The 24,162-nt window shown below is 46.1% G+C and overlaps 1 pseudogene; it reads right to left on the bottom strand.

Moving 5' to 3' along the window:
- Positions 1-24,162, bottom strand: part of LOC135568930 (pleckstrin homology domain-containing family G member 4B-like) — a 105,584-nt pseudogene that overhangs the window by 75,430 nt on the left and 5,992 nt on the right.

Genomic DNA, 24,162 nt, shown 5'->3' with positions numbered 1-24,162 from the left:
ACCCCCCCCCTACACCCCCATGGCCTCTTTGTCCTGACACAGGGACCAGGGTTTCAGCTTATTCTGCTGCGTTTCAAAAGGACTTGGGGAGAGTGAAAGAGAAGAAGACGTCAGTATGGCATCGGTCAGTGGTCGGAGGTCAGACACGACAATGGTGCTCCTTTAAATCTGTTCAGAGGGGGGGAAGCCCGAGCCCTAATCCTTAAATTACCCCTGACACACCAGTGACATGTGTAGGACATCTCTCCTGCTCAGGAAGACAGATGTGACGTGTTCAAAACAGATTAGACTTCATTACCGACTTTCACTTAAGAAGTGATGTTGTTGTCAGCTATTCTTTTTTTAGTCAACCTGACAAGTCAAAACAATGTTTTTTAGTTAACTTGACTAGTCAAAACAATGTTTTTTAGTCAACCTGACAAGTCAAAACAATGTTTTTTAGTCAACCTGACAAGTCAAAACAATGTTTTTTAGTTAACTTGACTAGTCAAAACAATGTTTTTTAGTTAACTTGACTAGTCAAAACAATGTTTTTTAGTTAACTTGACTAGTCAAAACAATGTTTTTTAGTTAACTTGACTAGTAAAAACAATGTTTTTTAGTTAACTTGACTAGTAAAAACAATGTTTTTTAGTTAACTTGACTAGTCAAACCCACCTGACAAATCAAATCTCTTCAAATGATCAGACTTTCTCTATACATTCGGCTGTTGTTTCACAGAGCAGTTTGTGTCCTTGACCTCATCACTCTGTCGTTAACCTCACAGCCATCAATAAAAGAGCTCAGAAACACAGCAGACAGAGAGACGGCATCACAGCAAGCTTGTCTTTGGAGTTCATAGAATGTGAAAACTGACAAGTGTTGTCAGAGGTGCAGTCTATGCCTCTTAAATCTGTTCCCAACTGATCCCTAACCAAAACAGAGGACATCCTTGTTCTGGAAAGGTGGTACGAATTGGATCTTCGTGTGACGTAGAGGTTAGTGGAGACGGGTCATCATATTTGGAGTAGTGAGGAGTCTTCTCAGACTGCATTAGACAGCAACAACCACAACCCACAGCAGACAACACAGTCTGTCCTTGTCCACTGTTAACTTAACTTCAACCATTAACTTAAGTCTCCTCCAACTAACAATTACATAAATTCACCATACTGCTGCTATCTCCACAATGGAAAACAATAACATATATTCACCATACTGCTGCTATCTCCACAATGGAAAACAATAACATATATTCACCATACTGCTGTTATCTCCACAATGGAAAACAATAACATATATTCACCATACTGCTGTTATCTCCACAATGGAAAACAATAACATATATTCACCATACTGCTGTTATCTCCACAATGGAAAACAATAACATATATTCACCATACTGCTGTTATCTCCACAATGGAAAACAATAACATATATTCACCATACTGCTGCTATCTCCACAATGGAAAACAATAACATATATTCACCATACTGCTGCTATCTCCACAACGCAAAACAATAACATATATTCACCATACTGCTGTTATCTCCACAACGGAAAACCATTATGAACTCAATCACGACTCTCCGCCCCAGTCCCCTTTTTTTCCATCAGATACTTATTTTGAGCACATAATAACAAACTACATCCTCCCTATCTCACCCCCTCCTCCCCCCGTCCCCCTATCTCACCCCCTGGTCACTGGCCTCTCCTCTCCTCTGGCCACTGGGGGAAGCCACTGAGTCCCAGGAGTGTGTGTGGCCACTGGTCTCTCCTCTCCTCTGGCCACTAGGGGAAGCCTCTGAGTTCCAAATGGCACTCTATTCCCTACATAGTGAGCTACATTTCACCAGGGCTCTACCAGAGTAGTGAGCTATAAAGGGAAATTAGGACACAGACTCTGTCTATATTTAAAGGCTACGTTTGATTTAGGAGCTTGTCTTTTAATTCACTAGGATAAACAGTAAACATCCATCATAAACACACAGATAATATATTTTATTGCTTTCATAATATACTCAGGTCTCATTGGGAGAATATATTTACTAATCTTGATGTGATCTCCTCAATAAATAAATGACAGATAGAAATCAGTATTGCCGTTATCTTGTTTTCCTAAATCATTAAACTCATGATATAAAAGGGTATGAAAGAACATAACATCAGTTGTATATTTTTGGAGAATCAGTTTGTGTTTCCTCCAGCAGAGACTCTGAGAATCAGCTTGTGTTTCCTCCAGTAGAGACTCTGAGAATCAGTTTGTGTTTCTTCCAGTAGAGACTCTGAGAATCAGTTTGTGTTTCCTCCAGTAGAGACTCTGAGAATCAGCTTGTGTTTCCTCCAGTAGAGACTCTGAGAATCAGTTTGTGTTTCTTCCAGCAGAGACTCTGAGAATCAGTTTGTGTTTCCTCCAGTAGAGACTCTGAGAATCAGTTTGTGTTTCTTCCAGTAGAGACTCTGAGAATCAGTTTGTGTTTCCTCCAGTAGAGACTCTGAGAATCAGTTTGTGTTTCCTCCAGTAGAGACTCTGAGAATCAGTTTGTGTTTCCTCCAGTAGAGACTCTGAGAGATATAGAAGTGCTGCTGTGTGTACCGGTGTAGTTGTCCTACAGTGCTTCCGAAAATATTCATTAAATTGTCTTTTCTCCCCTCATCAATCTACACACAATAACCCATAATAACGAAACAAAAACAGGTTTTTAGGGATTTTTGCAAATGTATCAAAAATATAAAACTGAAATATTACATCTACATAATTATTCAGACCGTTTACTCAGTACTTTTTTGAAGAACCTTCGGCAGCGATTACAGCCTTGAGTCTTCTTGGGTATGACGTTACAAGCTTGGCACACCTGTATTTGGGGAGTTTCTCCCATTCTTCTTTGCAAATGCTCTCAAGCTCTGTCAGGTTGGATGGGGAGCGTTGCTGCACAGAAATGTTCAGGTCTCTCCAGAGATGCTCGATTGGGTTCAAGTCCGGGCTCTGGCTGGGCCACTCAAGGACGTTCAGAGACTCGTCCCGAAGCCACTCCTGCGTTGTCTTGGCTGTGTGCTTAAGGTCATTGTCCAGTTGAAAGGTGAACCTTCACGCCAGTCTGAGGTCCTGAGCGCTCTGGAGCAGGTTTTCATCTAGGGTCTCGCTGTAATTTCCTCGTTAATCTTTCCCTCGAACCTGACTAGTCTCCCAGTCCCTGCCGCTGAAAAACATCCCCACAGCATTATGCTGCCACCACCATTCTTCCCCGTAGGGATGGTGCTAAGTTTCCTCCAGACGTGATACTTGGCATTTAGGCCAAAGAGTTCAATGTTGGTTTCATCAGACCAGAGGATCTTGTTTCTCATGGTCTGAGAGTCCTTTAGGTGCCTTTGGCAAACTCCAAGCGAGCTGTAATGTGCCTTTTACTGAGGAGTGACTTTTGTCTGGCCACTCTACCATAAAGGCCTGATTGATGGATTGCTGCAGAGATGGTTGTCCTTCTGGAAGGTTCTCCCATCTCCACAGAGGAACTCTGGAGCTCTGTCAGAGTGACCATCGGGTTCTTGGTTACCTCCTGACCAAGGCCCTTCTCCCCTGATTGCATAGTTTGGCAAGGTGACCAGGTCTAGAAACAGTCTTGGTGGTTCCAAACGTCTTCCATTTAACCCTGCTATTACGCCATTTCCACTTCTGAGTTATCTAAAATGCTAGTTAACCTCTCTTCTTCTCCATGAAATTAAATTACTTTTCCTCATTTAGGGTCATGAACCTAAATTCAAAATGTGGACACACTGATGTGTTGTGGAATGTCTGTGTAGATTTTGTAGACAAACATGATGTTGTGGGTCATTCTGACCCGGAGGCTTTCATGTGTATAGATATTTGCACAGGTCCAAAATAAACAAGTGTATTTGATGTATATTGTTTTGACTGGTTCTGGTTGCATTTTTATAATTCTGTTTAGGTGAAAAGGAGTTTCCTCAAACTTCTCTTTCTCAGTGTGAGAGCAGCAGATCTCTGACACAGACATTCATAATGAGCTCCAAAATATTTTCAGTATATGAAGCCTTGTTCTGGAGCAGGTTTTCATCAAGGATCTTCTGGACTGTGACAGTGAGATAGAAGAAGAGATAGAAGAGAAGAGATAGAGGACAATGCTGATGATGAATTGTTCTTTGGTGAAGAGGATTCAGAGGAGTCGACCATACCAGAGAGCATACAACAACCATCACCCAGAGTAGAAAGGACAATGCTGATGATGAATTGTTCTTTGGTGAAGAGGATTCAGAGGAGTCGACCATACCAGAGAGCATACAACAACCATCCCCCAGAGTAGAAAGGACAATGCTGATGATGAATTGTTCTTTGGTGAAGAGGATTCAGAGGAGTCGACCATACCAGAGAGCATGCAACAGCCATCACCCAGAGTAGAAAGGATAATGCAGTCTAAAGGTGGTAATGTAGAATGGTCACCGTCACCACAACAAAGTCAAGGTAGACTGTCAGCTTTCAATGTACTCAAAATGGTTCCGGGGCCTACATGACCTTCTCTGCCCCCCTCGCCAAGACAGTAAAACCAGCACCACTTGTGTAGAATGCAATAAATACATCTGCAGAAAGAACACACGTACATTGTGTCCAACATGTGGAGGGAAAGACTGAAGGGATCATTTTGACCAATAGGATCAACTCACACCTAAGTCTGACCGTTACTAGGAAATACAAGAAAAATGCCTACTTGGGGAAACAGAAAATGCTTGTTTGTGAGAAGGAAATATGTTTAACAAATAGTTCTATAAATAGAGAGTTTTTTAAATCATATGTTTTTGTATTTCATCTTTCTGAAATGTTTGACAAGACAAAATAAAGTTTTGTCTGTTTCTAATTGATTCTTTGACTGTGTTGAGTGTTTAAACGGTGCAGGTCAATCTGACACATACCACAATGGACATCATTTTTTCCCAGCAAAGCACAAGGGTTAAGAATGATGGAGGCCACTGTGTTCTTGGGGATCTTCAATGCTGCAGAACATTTTTGGTACCTTTCCCCAGATTTGTGCCTCGACACAATCCTGTCTCGGAGCTCTACGGACAAATCCTTCAACCTCATGGCTTGGTTTTTGCTCTGACATGAACAATCAGCTGTGGGACCTTAAATAGTAAGGTGTGAGCCTTTCCAAATCATGTCCAATCAATTGAATTTACCACAGCTGTAGAAACATCTCAAGGCTGATCAATGGAAACAGGATGCTCCTGAGCTCAATTTCGAGTCGCATAGCAATGGGTCTGAATTCTTATGTAAATAATGTATTTCTGTTTTTGACTTTTAATAAATAAGCAAACATTTCTAAAAACCTGTTTCGCTTTGACATGATGGATATTCTGATGAGGACAACAATTCATTTAATCCATTGTAGAATAAGGCTGTAACGTAACAAAATGTGGAACAAGGGAAGGGGTCTGAATATTTTCCAAATGCACTGACAAACATTAGAAGTTCCCGTCAAACATTTCAAAGTTCTGCTCAAAATAAACCTAATTTACACCGTCTGCTTCTGGTAAACAGTATTTGTGAGATGGGAAACAACAGATAGTGCCGTCCCGTGGGGGGGGGCAGAGGATCTGATAGTTATCTTGGGGACAAATGACACAGATGACAAGAGAGACACAGCCTGGGTTATGTCCCAAATGGCACCATTTCCCCTATGTAGTGCACTACATTTACCATATGGGTCCTGGTCAAAAGTAGTGCACTAGATAGGGAGTAAGGTGCCATTTAATACTTAACCCTGATCATCATCATCATCATCATCATAACTGAAGTTAACTGCAGCCTACAGAGGAAAACATCTGACAGAGTCATTTATACAGTAGAGGAAGACAACACTGGTGGGGACATCTGACAGAGACATTTATACAGTAGAGGAAGACAACACTGGTGGAGACATCTGACAGAGACATTTATACAGTAGAGGAAGACAACACTGGTGGAGACATCTGACAGAGACATTTATACAGTAGAGGAAGACAACACTGGTGGGGACATCTGACAGAGACATTTATACAGTAGAGGAAGACAACACTGGTGGAGACATCTGACAGAGACATTTATACAGTAGAAGAAGACAACACTGGTGGAGACATCTGACAGAGACATTTATACAGTAGAGGAAGACAACACTGGTGGGGACATCTGACAGAGACATTTATACAGTAGAGGAAGACAACACTGGTGGAGACATCTGACAGAGACATTTATACAGTAGAGGAAGGTACGTTGGTAGCTAAATGTGTATTTTTCTATTTTCCAGTAAATTACAAGTGGTCTACACACACACACACACACACACACACACACACACACTACTTCACAGGCCCATGGAAGTGTTCTAGGGTCAGTTAGCGGTGAAGTGGCCAGACCACCGCTGTTTAGCCACCACACACACACACACACACACACCACTACTGCATTACTTCACAGGCCCATGGAAGTGTTCTAGGGTCAGTTAGCGGTGAAGTGGCCAGACCACCGCTGTTTAGCCACCACACACACACACACACACACACACACACACACACACACACACACACAGCTGTGGAATGTGACACCTTGGTCCCACCTCAGTTATTAGCCACACAGTGAGTCACCCGGCCAGGCCACCCAACTGCCATTGTCACACAGACTTTACAGAGACCCCGCCTGGACCCCAAAGAGCAAACAAAGCAGAAGGAAAAACACAGTGACCATGAAAATCTCCCCAGACCACCAGAAGTGGAGAAATGAGTTAGATGTCAGTAGTGTGAACTCCTCAGTCAGAGGACACAGGAACAGATCTCCCAGTCCAGAACCATAAGAGAATCATTGTTGCCAGTAGACAGACGGTGGGATTAGAAGCCAACAGCTGAAGAAACCCAGAACAGACCCTTTGTCTTAACAGCGTCTCAACACATTCTGCTTCTCCACTCAAATAACACAGGAGGAGAGACACTCTCTGACTCGATGTATACGAACCCCATACATCACACGCTACAAAAGCTTCCTGGTACAGCCACAACACACCATAATATACTCGCTGTACCGGTTTCCAGGAATCAGTCTAAAACCATAAAGCCTTTGTAGAATTCAACGTACTGTAGGCATGATGAAATCAACAGCAAATATACACTAGTATACAACAAAACAAGAGTAATAACTTGCTTGTACTTACAGGTCAAGTCTTGAATAACAGATCCTTACGGCAGCAGTAGGCTGCAGTGTACAGAGCAGAGACGCTCACTTAGCTCTCTCTCTCTCTCTCTCTCTCTCTCTCTCTCTCTCTCTCTCTCTCTCTCTCTCTCTCATAGCCTTGAACACACAACATAGGACTCCTCTGGCGTCTTGACTTCTGCCCCATCTACCCTCCCTCCTTCCTCCTCTACCCTTCCTCCTACCCCCTCCCTCCTATCTCCTCTACCCTCCCTCCTACCCCCTCCCTCCTACCCCCTCCCTCCTCTCCTCTACCCTCCCTCCTTCCTCCTCTACCCTCCCTCCTACTCCCTCCTCTCCTCTACCCTCCCTCCTACCCCCTCCTTCTTACCCCCTCTACCCTCCCTCCTACCCCCTCTCCTACCCCCTCCCTCCTCTCCTCTACCCTCCTCCTATCTCCTCTACCCTCCCTCTTACCTCCCTCCTACCCCCTCTACCCTCCCTCCTACCCCCTCCTAACCCTCTTGCCTCCCTCCTACCCCCTCCTACCCCCTCTCACCTCCCTCCTACCCCCTCTGCCCTTCCTGCTACCCCCTCCTATCCCTTCCATCCCCCACCAGGGAGCCTGGGAGTCAGCCACACATTAGTGGGAGAGTTGCACATCTAACCCAGCAGTCTGATAAGATACAACCAGAAGAAGTCAAGGACGACATCCCAAACAGCACCCTATATTCCCTATAAATAGTGCAGTAGTGTTGACCTCTGGGCCCTGGTCCAAATGAGTGCAGTAGAAAGGGAATAGGTTGCAATTTAGGAGGAAGACAGAAACTTCTTCCCCCGGTCTGAGACATGACTCTAGTTGGGTCTCTCCTCTTCAGAGACTTCTTCCCCTGGTCTCAGACATGACTCTAGTTTGGTCTCTCCTCTTCAGAGACTTCTTCCCCTGGTCTCAGACATGACTCTAGTTTGGTCTCTCCTCTTCAGAGACTTCTTCCCTCGGTCTCAGACATGACTCTAGTTTGGTCTCTCCTCTTCAGAGACTTCTTCCCCTGGTCTCAGACATGACTCTAGTTTGGTCTCTCCTCTTCAGAGACTTCTTCCCCTGGTCTCAGACATGACTCTAGTTTGGTCTCTCCTCTTCAGAGACTTCTTCCCCCGGTCTCAGACATGACCCTCGTTGGTCTCTCCTCTTCAGAGACTTCTTCCCCCGGTCTCAGACATGACTCTAGTTGGGTCTCTCCTCTTCAGAGACTTCTTCCCCCGGTCTGAGACATGACTCTAGTTTGGTCTCTCCTCTTCAGAGACTTCTTCCCCCGGACTCAGACATGACTCTAGTTTGGTCTCTCCTCTTCAGAGACTTCTTCCCTCGGTCTCAGACATGACTCTAGTTGGGTCTCTCCTCTTCAGAGACTTCTTCCCCCGGACTCAGACATGACTCTAGTTTGGTCTCTCCTCTTCAGAGACTTCTTCCCCCGGACTCAGACATGACTCTAGTTTGGTCTCTCCTCTTCAGAGACTTCTTCCCCTGGTCTCAGACATGACCCTAGTTTGGTCTCTCCTCTTCAGAGACTTCTTCCCCTGGTCTCAGACATGACTCTAGTTTGGTCTCTCCTCTTCAGAGACTTATTCCCCCGGTCTCAGACATGACGCTAGTTTGGTTTCTCCTCTTCTCTTTCTCACCCATGGTGGTGTCATGTATTTTGGGCACCGAGATCACTAGATTGATAACCTCATGAACAAACACACACACATGCACACACACAGATATACACACAAGCACACACACTATCCTCTACTTTGGAGTGTTTAGAAACCACATGTTGATAATGAGTGCAGAACGGTAGGACCAATTTAGTCGACATTCAACTATTCAAAGGTGTTTCTACTTGGTCTTTACTCATTAGGGAGAACCTCTCAATGAAGCTAATATCATACAACCAATAGAGTATATCAAACTGCCCAGTCTGTTACATACATACTGACTGTCTCTGGTGGCACTGTGAACAGACACCGTCCGGAGGTAAGGGGGACCTAGCCCCAGCTGTTCCTAGAACAGCCTGTACATACATACATACATACTGTCTCTGGTGGCACTGTGAACAGACACCGTCCGGAGGTAAGGGGGACCTAGCCCCAGCTGTTCCTAGAACAGCCTGTACATACATACATACATACTGTCTCTGGTGGCACTGTGAACAGACACCGTCCGGAGGTAAGGGGGACCTAGCCCCAGCTGTTCCTAGAACAGCCTGTACATACATACTGACTGTCTCTGGTGGCACTGTGAACAGACACCGTCCGGAGGTAAGGGGGACCTAGCCCCAGCTGTTCCTAGAACAGCCTGTACATACATACATACTGTCTCTGGTGGCACTGTGAACAGACACCGTCCGGAGGTAAGGGGGACCTAGCCCCAGCTGTTCCTAGAACAGCCTGTACATACATACATACATACTGTCTCTGGTGGCACTGTGAACAGACACCGTCCGGAGGTAAGGGGGACCTAGCCCCAGCTGTTCCTAGAACAGCCTGTACATACATACATACTGACTGTCTCTGGTGGCACTGTGAACAGACACCGTCCGGAGGTAAGGGGGACCTAGCCCCAGCTGTTCCTAGAACAGCCTGTACATACATACATACATACATACATACTGACTGTCTCTGGTGGCACTGTGAACAGACACCGTCCGGAGGTAAGGGGGACCTAGCCCCAGCTGTTCCTAGAACAGCCTGTACATACATACATACATACTGTCTCTGGTGGCACTGTGAACAGACACCGTCCGGAGGTAAGGGGGACCTAGCCCCAGCTGTTCCTAGAACAGCCTGTACATACATACATACATACTGTCTCTGGTGGCACTGTGAACAGACACCGTCCGGAGGTAAGGGGGACCTAGCCCCAGCTGTTCCTAGAACAGCCCGTACATACATACATACTGACTGTCTCTGGTGGCACTGTGAACAGACACCGTCCGGAGGTAAGGGGGACCTAGCCCCAGCTGTTCCTAGAACAGCCTGTACATACATACTGACTGTCTCTGGTGGCACTGTGAACAGACACCGTCCGGAGGTAAGGGGGACCTAGCCCCAGCTGTTCCTAGAACAGCCTGTACATACATACATACTGTCTCTGGTGGCACTGTGAACAGACACCGTCCGGAGGTAAGGGGGACCTAGCCCCAGCTGTTCCTAGAACAGCCTATACATACATACATACTGACTGTCTCTGGTGGCACTGTGAACAGACACCGTCCGGAGGTAAGGGGGACCTAGCCCCAGCTGTTCCTAGAACAGCCTGTACATACATACATACATACTGTCTCTGGTGGCACTGTGAACAGACACCGTCCGGAGGTAAGGGGGACCTAGCCCCAGCTGTTCCTAGAACAGCCTGTACATACATACATACATACATACATACTGACTGTCTCTGGTGGCACTGTGAACAGACACCGTCCGGAGGTAAGGGGGACCTAGCCCCAGCTGTTCCTAGAACAGCCTGTACATACATACATACATACTGTCTCTGGTGGCACTGTGAACAGACACCGTCCGGAGGTAAGGGGGACCTAGCCCCAGCTGTTCCTAGAACAGCCTGTACATACATACATACATACTGTCTCTGGTGGCACTGTGAACAGACACCGTCCGGAGGTAAGGGGGACCTAGCCCCAGCTGTTCCTAGAACAGCCCGTACATACATACATACTGACTGTCTCTGGTGGCACTGTGAACAGACACCGTCCGGAGGTAAGGGGGACCTAGCCCCAGCTGTTCCTAGAACAGCCTGTACATACATACTGACTGTCTCTGGTGGCACTGTGAACAGACACCGTCCGGAGGTAAGGGGGACCTAGCCCCAGCTGTTCCTAGAACAGCCTGTACATACATACATACTGTCTCTGGTGGCACTGTGAACAGACACCGTCCGGAGGTAAGGGGGACCTAGCCCCAGCTGTTCCTAGAACAGCCTGTACATACATACTGACTGTCTCTGGTGGCACTGTGAACAGACACCGTCCGGAGGTAAGGGGGACCTAGCCCCAGCTGTTCCTAGAACAGCCTGTACATACATACATACTGCACTGTGAACAGACACCGTCCGGAGGTACATAGCCCCAGCTGTTCCTAGAACAGCCTGTACATACATACATACTGTCTCTGGTGGCACTGTGAACAGACACCGTCCGGAGGTAAGGGGGACCTAGCCCCAGCTGTTCCTAGAACAGCCTGTACATACATACATACATACATACTGACTGTCTCTGGTGGCACTGTGAACAGACACCGTCCGGAGGTAAGGGGGACCTAGCCCCAGCTGTTCCTAGAACAGCCTGTACATACATACATACTGTCTCTGGTGGCACTGTGAACAGACACCGTCCGGAGGTAAGGGGGACCTAGCCCCAGCTGTTCCTAGAACAGCCTGTACATACATACATACTACTCTCTCTGGTGGCACTGTGAACAGACACCGTCCGGAGGTAAGGGGGACCTAGCCCCAGCTGTTCCTAGAACAGCCTGTACATACATACATACTGTCTCTGGTGGCACTGTGAACAGACACCGTCCGGAGGTAAGGGGGACCTAGCCCCAGCTGTTCCTAGAACAGCCTGTACATACATACATACATACATACTGTCTCTGGTGGCACTGTGAACAGACACCGTCCGGAGGTAAGGGGGACCTAGCCCCAGCTGTTCCTAGAACAGCCTGTACATACATACATACATACTGTCTCTGGTGGCACTGTGAACAGACACCGTCCGGAGGTAAGGGGGACCTAGCCCCAGCTGTTCCTAGAACAGCCTGTACATACATACATACATACATACATACTGACTGTCTCTGGTGGCACTGTGAACAGACACCGTCCGGAGGTAAGGGGGACCTAGCCCCAGCTGTTCCTAGAACAGCCTGTACATACATACATACATACATACATACTGACTGTCTCTGGTGGCACTGTGAACAGACACCGTCCGGAGGTAAGGGGGACCTAGCCCCAGCTGTTCCTAGAACAGCCTGTACATACATACATACATACATACATACATACTGACTGTCTCTGGTGGCACTGTGAACAGACACCGTCCGGAGGTAAGGGGGACCTAGCCCCAGCTGTTCCTAGAACAGCCTGTACATACATACATACTGTCTCTGGTGGCACTGTGAACAGACACCGTCCGGAGGTAAGGGGGACCTAGCCCCAGCTGTTCCTAGAACAGCCTGTACATACATACATACTGTCTCTGGTGGCACTGTGAACAGACACCGTCCGGAGGTAAGGGGGACCTAGCCCCAGCTGTTCCTAGAACAGCCTGTACATACATACATACATACATACATACTGACTGTCTCTGGTGGCACTGTGAACAGACACCGTCCGGAGGTAAGGGGGACCTAGCCCCAGCTGTTCCTAGAACAGCCTGTACATACATACATACATACATACTGACTGTCTCTGGTGGCACTGTGAACAGACACCGTCCGGAGGTAAGGGGGACCTAGCCCCAGCTGTTCCTAGAACAGCCTATACATACATACATACTGACTGTCTCTGGTGGCACTGTGAACAGACACCGTCTGGAGGTAAGGGGGGACCTAGCCCCAGCTGTTCCTAGAACAGCCCGTACATACATACATACACACACTGACTGTCTCTGGTGGCACTGTGAACAGACACCGTCTGGAGGTAAGGGGGGACCTAGCCCCAGCTGTTCCTAGAACAGCCCGTACATACATACATACACACACTGACTGTCCTGGTGGCACTGTGACAGACACCGTCAGACAGACAGACAGACAGACAGACAGACAGACAGACAGACAGACAGACAGACAGACAGACAGACAGACAGACAGACAGACAGACAGACAGACAGACAGACAGACAGACAGACAGACAGAGACACACACTCACATGTATTTTACTACACACCCTCAGGAAGTGTAGAAGCCACCTGTCGTGACCCCTACATGTACCTCCACCCCCTGTTGTGGGGACGACTCAGCTCCGGCCTCTTTGGAAACACAAAAGACACTGTGTTCCCCACGCGGCAGCAGCACAGGTGGCAGGAGGAGGCAAGGTGGAGTTACAGCACAGACTGACTCCCTCAGATCACACTCACAGGCTCTGTTCCAAATCACACCCTATGCCCTATATAGTGAGCTACTTTTGACCAGAACCTAGGGCTGGGAAATATGGCCAAAATATCATATCATGCTATTTTTTCACATATTTGACAGTATTTGACGGTATTTGACAATGTTTGTATGTTTTTGATTAATAAAAGTTCTACATTTGCTAGTGTGTGACCCTACGGTGGCAAAACATATATATTCTAAATTATTTCAATGGGTTTTTCTCCATTCTGATTGGTTTATACTGTTCAATTCAACTTTAACCGAAAATAATTTCATGCATTTCCATCCATTTCTGCATTTCCTGCACTCATCTGAGATCATTTCCTGCACTCATCTGAGATCATTTCCTGCACTCATCTGAGATCATTTCCTGCACTCATCTGAGATCATTTCCACACTGCCACGATATGGGCAAAAATACTAGGCCTTATTTTTAACCAAATGTTGTGATTTAGATCAAAACACTTGGATGAACTTTCGGAATCAGGGATATAGAATGTTTATGATAATTCTATAGTTATAGCATAACTTTCATAGCATTACCTTTTACATTTTTACTTTTATAATTCAGTACCTTTTAAAAGTGCATGGCACACTCCTCTGTAGCTAGCCTGATCCCAGATCTGTTTGTTTATAATTCAGTACCTTTTTAAAGTGCATGGCACACTCCTCTGTAGCTAGCCTGATCCCAGATCTGTTTGTTTATAATTCAGTACCTTTTTAAAGTGCATGGCACACTCCTCTGTAGCTAGCCTGATCCCAGATCTGTTTGTTTATAATTCAGTACCTTTTTAAAGTGCATGGCACACTCCTCTGTAGCCAGCCTGATCCCAGATCTGTTTTTTCTCTGATCAACTCCAAGAGAGCAGAAACATACTACTGGCACACATGCTGGTCTGTAGTTACTGAACCCAGGCTGGTCTGTAGTTACTGAACCCAGGCTGGTCTGTAGTTAGTTAAGAACCCGACCCAGGCTGGTCTGTAGTTACTGAATACCAAGACCCAGGCTGGTCTGTAGTTACTGAATACCAAGACCCAGGCTGGTCTGTAGTTACTGAACCCAGGCTGGCCTGTAGTTACTGAACCCAGGCTGGTCTGTAGTTACTGAAGAACCCGACCCAGGCTGGTCTGTAGTTACTGAACCCAGGCTGGTCTGTAGTTACTGAACCCAGGCTGGTCTGTAGTTAGTTAAGAACCCGACCCAGGCTGGTCTGTAGTTACTGAATACCAAGACCCAGGCTGGTCTGTAGTTACTGAACCCAGGCTGGCCTGTAGTTACTGAACCCAGGCTGGTCTGTAGTTACTGAAGAACCCGACCCAGGCTGGTCTGTAGTTACTGAACCCAGGCTGGTCTGTAGTTACTGAACCCAGGCTGGTCTGTAGTTACTGAATACCAAGACCCAGGCTGGTCTGTAGTTACTGAATACCAAGACCCAGGCTGGTCTGTAGCTTCTGAAGACACAGGCTGTTCAGTAGCTTCTGAAGACAGGCTGGTCAGTAGCTTCTGAAGACACAGGCTGGTCAGTAGTTACTGAATACCAAGACCCAGGCTGGTCTGTAGTTACTGAATACCAAGACCCAGGCTGGTCTGTAGTTACTGAAGACACAGGCTGGTCTGTAGTTACTGAAGACACAGGCTGGTCAGTAGCTTCTGAAGACACAGGCTGGTCAGTAGCTTCTGAAGACGCAGGCTGGTCAGTAGCTTCTGAAGACACAGGCTGGTCAGTAGTTACTGAATACCAAGACCCAGGCTGGTCTGTAGTTACTGAATACCAAGACCCAGGCTGGTCTGTAGTTACTGAAGACACAGGCTGGTCAGTAGCTTCTGAAGACACAGGCTGGTCAGTAGCTTCTGAAGACGCAGGCTGGTCAGTAGCTTCTGAAGACACAGGCTGGTCAGTAGCTTCTGAAGACACAGGCTGGTCAGTAGCTTTTGAAGACGCAGGCTGGTCAGTAGCTTCTGAAGACACAGGCTGGTCAGTAGCTTCTGAAGACACAGGCTGGTCAGTAGCTTCTGAAGACACAGGCTGGTCAGTAGCTTCTGAAGACACAGGCTGGTCAGTAGCTTCTGAAGACACAGGCTGGTCAGTAGCTTCTGAAGACACAGGCTGGTCAAGCTACTAAAGACCAATAAATGAATATTAAAGACAGCCTGTCCTATGATGGCAGTGTTTTGGTCAGACTCTATCACACTCCAGTGAGAGGAAGCTGTCCACTTGATAAGATGACAACGACAAGGACACTTCACACTACAATATCCTGTTCTTAGCTACTTTTCTCAGAACCCTACAAACCTTTTATTTTTACTGGACCGCTGACAGAGCAACAATCATTTGTTGAGGAATGACCTTCTCAGACACAGATTAAGTCTTGTCTTGGACTAAAAAGCATGCTCAATGGAGAATCTCAATCAACAAAATGCTTTTTAGGGTATAGGCCTAAACAAGAGGTAAGAAATTACACATGAGTGACTGTCCTCACTGCCTTTACCTAAAACAACTCTTCCTCAACATTCGCTTGAACAGCAATTAATGAGTCTTTCAATGTCACCAAGCAAAACCACCAGGTCTTCAAAGAGAACCTTTCAACAATAACTTCCACATTACAGACGTGTCTCAACAACACCACCAATCAATCTGAAGCCCAAACTAATCTGACTGATTTAAAAGAAGTTCTGTTCAATCAGCCAGACATATTACCACTCACCTTATTCTGTTGCTCTGCTTTGAAGTGTCAGCCTAAAACAACACATGGAGGAGGAGGTGCAGGAGGAGGAGGAGGTGAAGGAGGAGGTGCAGGAGGAGGAGGAGGTGCAGGAGGAGGTGCAGGAGGAGGTGCAGGAGGAGGAGGAGGTGCAGGAGGAGGTGCAGGAGGTGCAGGAGGAGGAGGTGAAGGAGGTGCAGGAGGAGGTGCATGAGGAGGAGGAGGTGCAGGAGGAGGAGGAGGTGAAGGAGGAGGAGGTGCAGGAGGAGGAGGAGGTGAAGGAGGAGGAGGTGCAGGAGGAGGAGGAGGAGGTGAAGGAGGAGGTGCAGGAGGTGGTACAGGAGGAGGAGGAGGTGAAGGAGGAGGTGCAGGAGGTGGTACAGGAGGAGGAGGAGGTGAAGGAGGAGGAGCAGGAGGAGGAGGAGGTGCAGGAGGAGGTGCATGAGGAGGAGGAGGTGCAGGAGGAAGAGGAGGTGCAGGAGGAGGAGGAGGTGCAGGAGGAGGAGGAGGTGAAGGAGAAGGAGGAGGTGAAGGAGAAGGAGGAGGCGGAGGGGAAATGGGGGCGGAGGAAAAGGGGGAGGAGGAGGAGATGGAGGGGTAGGAGGAGGAGTTAGAGGAGGAGGAGGAGTTGGAGAAGAGGGAGATGGAGGGGTAGGAGGAGGAGTTAGAGGAGGAGGAGGAGTTGGAGGAGGAATTGGAGGACGAGGAGGAGTTGGAGGACGAGGAGGAGGAGGGGGAGGAGGAGTTGAGATGTTTCACGGTTGGCTTCCTCTATTGTGCTCAGCTGACAGCTGTCTAACCATCTAACCCAAGTGGCCTGAGGTGGTCTAGCTGTCTAAACCACTGCCCCCAGAATACATGTACTAGTGCACTTGTGGGTTATAATCCAACACACTGATATTCAGGCACACGGTCTCCCCTATCTTTCCTGACAGGTGAAATAAAAATGGAAAATAGAAAAATTGTAACCCAGAGAGGACCAGCCCCCAAAGACCCAGGGAGATTCTCAAAAGCTCGTCCTCTCCTCGACTCCTCCGTGACCCGGACACCAATAAGAGGTGGAGTGGTCGAGGAGAGTGTCAATTAGTTAGTAAGCGAACTGAGGGGTGTCCTCACCTCATTGATAACCTCCTCCCACCGAGGAAGCACAAGAGTATCATACCTGAGTCATTCGCGGAACAGTTTTGAGATCCGCCACGCCGCCTTTGAATCAGTTGTTGTTTACTCGGAGGAAGAAAGCAGGCACATATTTAAAAACAATATCCTACTAAGTATTATATCTATGAAATGTCTAGCACAACTAGCTACATATCTTTTTACTACATTATACATTTCATTTGGGATTCCAACCATGGAGACGTCATGACGTGCCAGTGAAGAAGGAGAGTCTCATTTCATACAAGTCTGTTTACACATTTCCTCTCAACTGAGAATCTCCCCTATTTCTGGAGGAGCCTGACGGGTCCCATCAGCCACTCTGCTCTGTGAATCTCCCCTAGTTCTGGAGGAGCCTGACGCCCATCAGCCACTCTGCTCTGTGAATCTCCCTAGTCCTGGAGGAGCCACTCCCATGCTCTGCTCTGTGAATCTCCCTAGTTCTGGAGGAGCCTGACAGGTCCCATCAGCCACTCTGCTCTGTGAGGTTCTGGAGGAGCCTGACGGGTCCCATCAGCCACTCTGCTCTGTGAATCTCCCCTAGTCCTGGAGGAGCCTGACAGGTCCCATCAGCCACTCTGCTCTGTGAATCTCCCCTAGTTCTGGAGGAGCCTGACTCAGCCACTCTGCTCTGTGAGTTCTGGAGGAGCCTGGCATCCCATCAGCCACTCTGCTCTGTGAATCTCCCCTAGTTCTGGAGGAGCCTGACAGGTCCCATCAGCCACTCTGCTCTGTGAATCTCCCCTAGTTCTGGAGGAGCCTGACAGGTCCCATCAGCCACTCTGCCCTCCAGGCATCTCAATTCTTCAGTGGGGCGTGACTCAGCCCTCTTATCTGGCCCCATCTCCTGTTCGACTAACTGCCCCCCCCCCCTCAGCCCTCCTGCCTTCCCCTGCTCGTCCTCCTGCCCCCCCCGTCGGCCCCCTCTGTCCACCCTCTTCTCTCCTGAACCCCTGAATACCACCACTCTGCCCTCCTGCCTCCCACCCAGCCCTCCCTCTGCCCTGACACACAACACAGGAAATAAATAATGGCCCTTCGTTCTAGCCCGAGTCCCAAATGGTACCCTCTTCCCTATTTAGTGCAATACCTTTTCTCTATATACAGTACCAGTCAAAAGTTTGGACATATCTATTCATTCAAGGGTTTGTGTTTATTTTTACTATTTTCCACATTATAGAATAATAGTGAAGACATCAAAACTATGAAATAACACATATGGAATCATGTAGTAACACCAAAAAAGTGTTAAACAAATCCAAATATATTTAATATTTTAGATTCTTCAAAGTAGCCACCCTTTGCATTGATGACAGCTTTGCACACTCTCAACCAGCTTCACGAGGAATGCTTTTCCAACAGTCTTGAAGGATTTACCACATATGCTGAGCACTTGTTGGCTGCTTTTCCTTCACTCTGCAGTTCAACTCATCCCAAACCATCTCAAGGAGGGATGAGGTTGGGTGATTGTAGAGGCCAGGTCATCTGATGCAGCACCATCACTCTCCTTCTTGGTCAAATAGCCCTTACACAGCCTGGAGGTGTGTTTTGGGTCATTGTCCTGTTGAAAAACAAATCATAGTCCCACTAAGCCCAAACCAGATGGGATGGCGTATAGCTGCAGAATGCTTTGGTAGCCATGCTGGTTAAGTGTGCGTTGAATTCTAAATAAATCACAGACAGTGTAACCAGAAAAGCACACCCCACACCATCACACCTCCTCCATGCTTCACGGTGGGAATCACACACGTGGAGATTGGAACCAAAAATGTCACATTTGGACTCATGAGACCAAAGGACAGATTTGAACAGGTCTAATGTCCATTGCTCCTGTTTCTTGGCACAAGCAAGTCTCTTCTTCTTAATGGTGTCCTTTAGTAATGGTTTCTTTGCAGCAATTTGACCATGAAAGCCTGATTCACGCAGTCTCCTCTGAACAGTTGATGTTGAGATGTGTCTGTTACTTGAACTCTGTGAAGCATTTATTTGGGCTTCAATCTGATGTGCAGTTAACTCTAATGAACTTATTCTCTGCAGCAGAGGTAACTCTGGGTCTTCCTTTCCTGTGACGGTCCTCATGAGAGCCAATTTCATCATAGCAATTGATGGTTTTTGCGACTGCACTTGAAGAAACATTCGAAGTTCTTGACATTTTCCATATTGACTGACCTTCAAAGTAATGATGGACTGTTGTTTCTCTTTGCTTTTTTGAGCTGTTCTTGCCATAATAAGGACTTGGTCTTTCACCAAATAGGGCTCTCTTCTGTATACCACCTCTACCTTGTCACAACACAACTGATTGGCTAAAATGCATTAAGAAGAAATGTGTAGTGAAGATACTGTGGTGATTAACATGTGTAGTGAAGATACTGTGGTGATTAACATGTGTAGTGAAGATACTGTGATGATTAACATGTGTAGTGAAGGTATTGTGGTGATTAACATGTGTAGTGAAGGTACTGTGGTGATTAACATGTGTAGTGAAGGTATTGTGGTGATCAACATGTGTAGTGAAGATACTGTGGTGATTAACATGTGTAGTGAAGATACTGTGATGATTAACATGTGTAGTGAAGGTACTGTGGTGATTAACATGTGTAGTGAAGGTATTGTGGTGATCAACATGTGTAGTGAAGATACTGTGGTGATTAACATGTGTAGTGAAGATACTGTGATGATTAACATGTGTAGTGAAGGTATTGTGGTGATTAACATGTGTAGTGAAAATACTGTGATGATTAACATGTGTAGTGAAGGTATTGTGGTGATTAACATGTAAAGATACTGTGGTGATTAATTAACATGTGTAGTGAAGATACTGTGGTGATTAACATGTGTAGTGAAGATACTGTGATGATTAACATGTGTAGTGAAGGTATTGTGGTGATTAACATGTGTAGTGAAAATACTGTGATGATTAACATGTGTAGTGAAGGTATTGTGGTGATTAACATGTAAAGATACTGTGGTGATTAACATGTGTAGTGAAGATACTGTGATGATTAACATGTGTAGTGAAGGTACTGTGGTGATTAACATGTGTAGTGAAGATACTGTGGTGATTAACATGTGTAGTGAAGGTACTGTGGTGATTAACATGTGTAGTGAAGGTACTGTGGTGATTAATTAACATGTGTAGTGAAGACACTGTGGTGATTATTTATTTTATTTTACCTTTATTTAACTAGGCAAGTCAGTTAAGAACAAATTCTTACGGCCTAGGAACAGTGGGTTAACTGCCTGTTCAGGGGCAGAACGACAGAGTTGTACCTTGTCAGCTCAGGGGTTTGAACTTGCAACCTTCCGGTTACTAGTACAACGCTCTAACCACTAGGCTACCACTAGGCTACCCTGCCACCCCATTAACATGTATAGTGAAAATACAGACAGTCAGATACAGGTGGATTTAGATACAGTGCATTCAGAAAGTATTCAGACCCCTTGACCGTTTCAACATTTTGTTACGTTACAGCCTTATTCTAAAAATGATAATATTTTTACCCTCATCAATCGACAAACTATACTCCATAAAGACAAAGCAAAAACAGTTCTTTAGAAATTGTCGTAAATTTATAACAATAAAAATAAACGGTAATATTACATTTAAATAAGTATTCAGACCCTTTACTCAGCACTCTGTTGAAGCACCTTGGGCAGCGATTACAGCCTCGAGTCTTCTTGGGTATGACGCTACAAGCTTGGCACACCTGTATTTGGGGAGTTTCTCCCAATCTTCTCTGCAGATCTTCTCAAGTTCTGTCAGGTTGGATGGGGAGCGTTGCTGCACAGCTATTTTCAGGTCTCTCCAGAGATGTTCGATCAGGTTCAAGACTGGGCTCTGGCTGGGCCACTCAAGACCATTCAGAGACCTGTCCTGAAGCCACTTCTGCGGTGTCTTGGCTGTGTGCTTAGGGTCGTTGTCCATTTGGAAGGTGAACCTTCGCCCCAGTCTGAGCTCAAGTCTCATAGCAAAGGGTCTGAATACCTATTTTAATAAATTAGCAAAAAATGTCTAAAAACCTGTTTTCGCTTTGTCATTATGTTGTGAAAGCCAACATTGAAAGTCAATATATATAAAAAATATTTAAAAAATAAACGTTTACTTGATAGCTACCTACACAAATAGCTAGCTAGAACAAAGTGTTAATAAGATAAATTCATTTAAAAAGATTAAAAGCAATACAAATAAGTTCTCCAGTAGGGGGTATTGTGCGTAGATTGATAAGGAAAAAATGAATTTAATCCATTTTAGAATAAGGCTGTAACGTAAAAAAATGTGGAAGAAGGAAAAGGGTCTGAATACTTTCCGAATGCACTGTAGATACCAGCCATGCCACATTAGGGTCTAACAGGAGAAAACTGTAGATACCAGCCATGCCACATTAGGGTCAAACAGGAGAAAACTGTAGATACCAGCCATGCCACATTAGGGTCAAACAGGAGAAAACTGTAGATACCAGCCATGCCACATTAGGGTCTAACAGGAGAAAACTGTAGATACCAGCCATGCCACATTAGGGTCAAACAGGAGAAAACTGTAGATACCAGCCATGCCACATTAGGGTCTAACAGGAGAAAACTGTAGATACCAGCCATGCCACATTAGGGTCTAACAGGAGAAAACTGTAGATACCAGCCATGCCACATTAGGGTCAAACAGGAGAAAACTGTAGATACCAGCCATGCCACATTAGGGTCAAACAGGAGAAAACTGTAGATACCAGCCATGCCACATTAAGGTCAAACAGGAGAAAACTGTAGATACCAGCCATGCCACATTAGGGTCTAACCGGAGAAAACTGTAGATACCAGCCATGCCACATTAGGGTCAAACAGGAGAAAACTGTAGATACCACCCATGCCACATTAGGGTCTAACAGGAGAAAACTGTAGATACCAGCCATGCCACATTAGGGTCTAACAGGAGAAAACTGTAGATACCAGCCATGCCACATTAGGGTCAAACAGGAGAAAACTGTAGATACCAGCCATGCCACATTAGGGTCTAACAGGAGAAAACTGTAGATACCAGCCATGCCACATTAGGGTCAAACAGGAGAAAACTGTAGATACCAGCCATGCCACATTAGGGTCTAACAGGAGAAAACTGTAGATACCAGCCATGCCACATTAGGGTCAAACAGGAGAAAACTGTAGATACCAGCCATGCCACATTAGGGTCAAACAGGAGAAAACTGTAGATACCAGCCATGCCACATTAGGGTCTAACAGGAGAAAACTGTAGATACCAGCCATGCCACATTAGGGTCAAACAGGAGAAAACTGTAGATACCAGCCATGCCACATTAGGGTCTAACAGGAGAAACTGTAGATACCAGCCATGCCACATTAGGGTCAAACAGGAGAAAACTGTAGATACCAGCCATGCCACATTAGGGTCAAACAGGAGAAAACTGTAGATACCAGCCATGCCACATTAGGGTCTAACAGGAGAAAACTGTAGATACCAGCCATGCCACATTAGGGTCAAACAGGAGAAAACTGTAGATACCAGCCATGCCACATTAGGGTCAAACAGGAGAAAACTGTAGATACCAGCCATGCCACATTAGGGTCTAACAGGAGAAAACTGTAGATACCAGCCATGCCACATTAGGGTCAAACAGGAGAAAACTGTAGATACCAGCCATGCCACATTAGGGTCTAACAGGAGAAAACTGTAGATACCAGCCATGCCACATTAGGGTCAAACAGGAGAAAACTGTAGATACCAGCCATGCCACATTAGGGTCTAACAGGAGAAAACTGTAGATACCAGCCATGCCACATTAGGGTCAAACAGGAGAAAACTGTAGATACCAGCCATGCCACATTAGGGTCAAACAGGAGAAAACTGTAGATACCAGCCATGCCACATTAGGGTCTAACAGGAGAAAACTGTAGATACCAGCCATGCCACATTAGGGTCAAACAGGAGAAAACTGTAGATACCAGCCATGCCACATTAGGGTCAAACAGGAGAAAACTGTAGATACCAGCCATGCCACATTAGGGTCTAACAGGAGAAAACTGTAGATACCAGCCATGCCACATTAGGGTCAAACAGGAGAAAACTGTAGATACCAGCCATGCCACATTAGGGTCTAACAGGAGAAAACTGTAGATACCAGCCATGCCACATTAGGGTCTAACAGGAGAAAACTGTAGATACCAGCCATGCCACATTAGGGTCTAACAGGAGAAAACTGTAGATACCAGCCATGCCACATTAGGGTCTAACAGGAGAAAACTGTTTAGATACCAGCCATGCCACATTAGGGTCAAACAGGAGAAAACTGTAGATACCAGCCATGCCACATTAGGGTCAAACAGGAGAAAACTGTAGATACCAGCCATGCCACATTAGGGTCTAATATGGTTATGTAGTGGTATTTAGCCAGGAGAAAACTGTAGATACCAGCCATGCCAATATTAGGGTCAAACAGGAGAAAACTGTAGATACCAGCCATGCCACATTAGGGTCAAACAGGAGAAAACTGTAGATACCAGCCATGCCACATTAGGGTCAACAGGAGAAAACTGTAGATACCAGCCATGCCACATTAGGGTCTAACAGGAGAAAACTGTAGATACCAGCCATGCCACATTAGGGTCTAACAGGAGAAAACTGTAGATACCAGCCATGCCACATTAGGGTCAAACAGGAGAAAACTGTAGATACCAGCCATGCCACATTAGGGTCAAACAGTGAGAAAACTGTTAGATACCAGCCATGCCACATTAGGGTCTAACAGTGAGAAAACTGTTTAGATACCAGCCATGCCACATTAGGGTCAAACAGGAGAAAACTGTAGATACCAGCCATGCCACATTAGGGGTCAAACAGATGAGAAAACTGTAGATACCAGCCATGCCACATTAGGGTCAAACAGGAGAAAACTGTAGATACCAGCCATGCCACATTAGGGTCTAACAGGAGAAAACTGTAGATTTACCAGCCATGCCACATTAGGGTCAAACAGGAGAAAACTGTAGATACCAGCCA

The sequence above is a fragment of the Oncorhynchus nerka genome, unplaced genomic scaffold, assembly GCF_034236695.1.
Source record: "Oncorhynchus nerka isolate Pitt River unplaced genomic scaffold, Oner_Uvic_2.0 unplaced_scaffold_1318, whole genome shotgun sequence".
NCBI classification, from domain to species: Eukaryota; Metazoa; Chordata; class Actinopteri; order Salmoniformes; family Salmonidae; genus Oncorhynchus; species Oncorhynchus nerka.
This window is presented reverse-complemented; position numbering and strand designations above follow the sequence as displayed.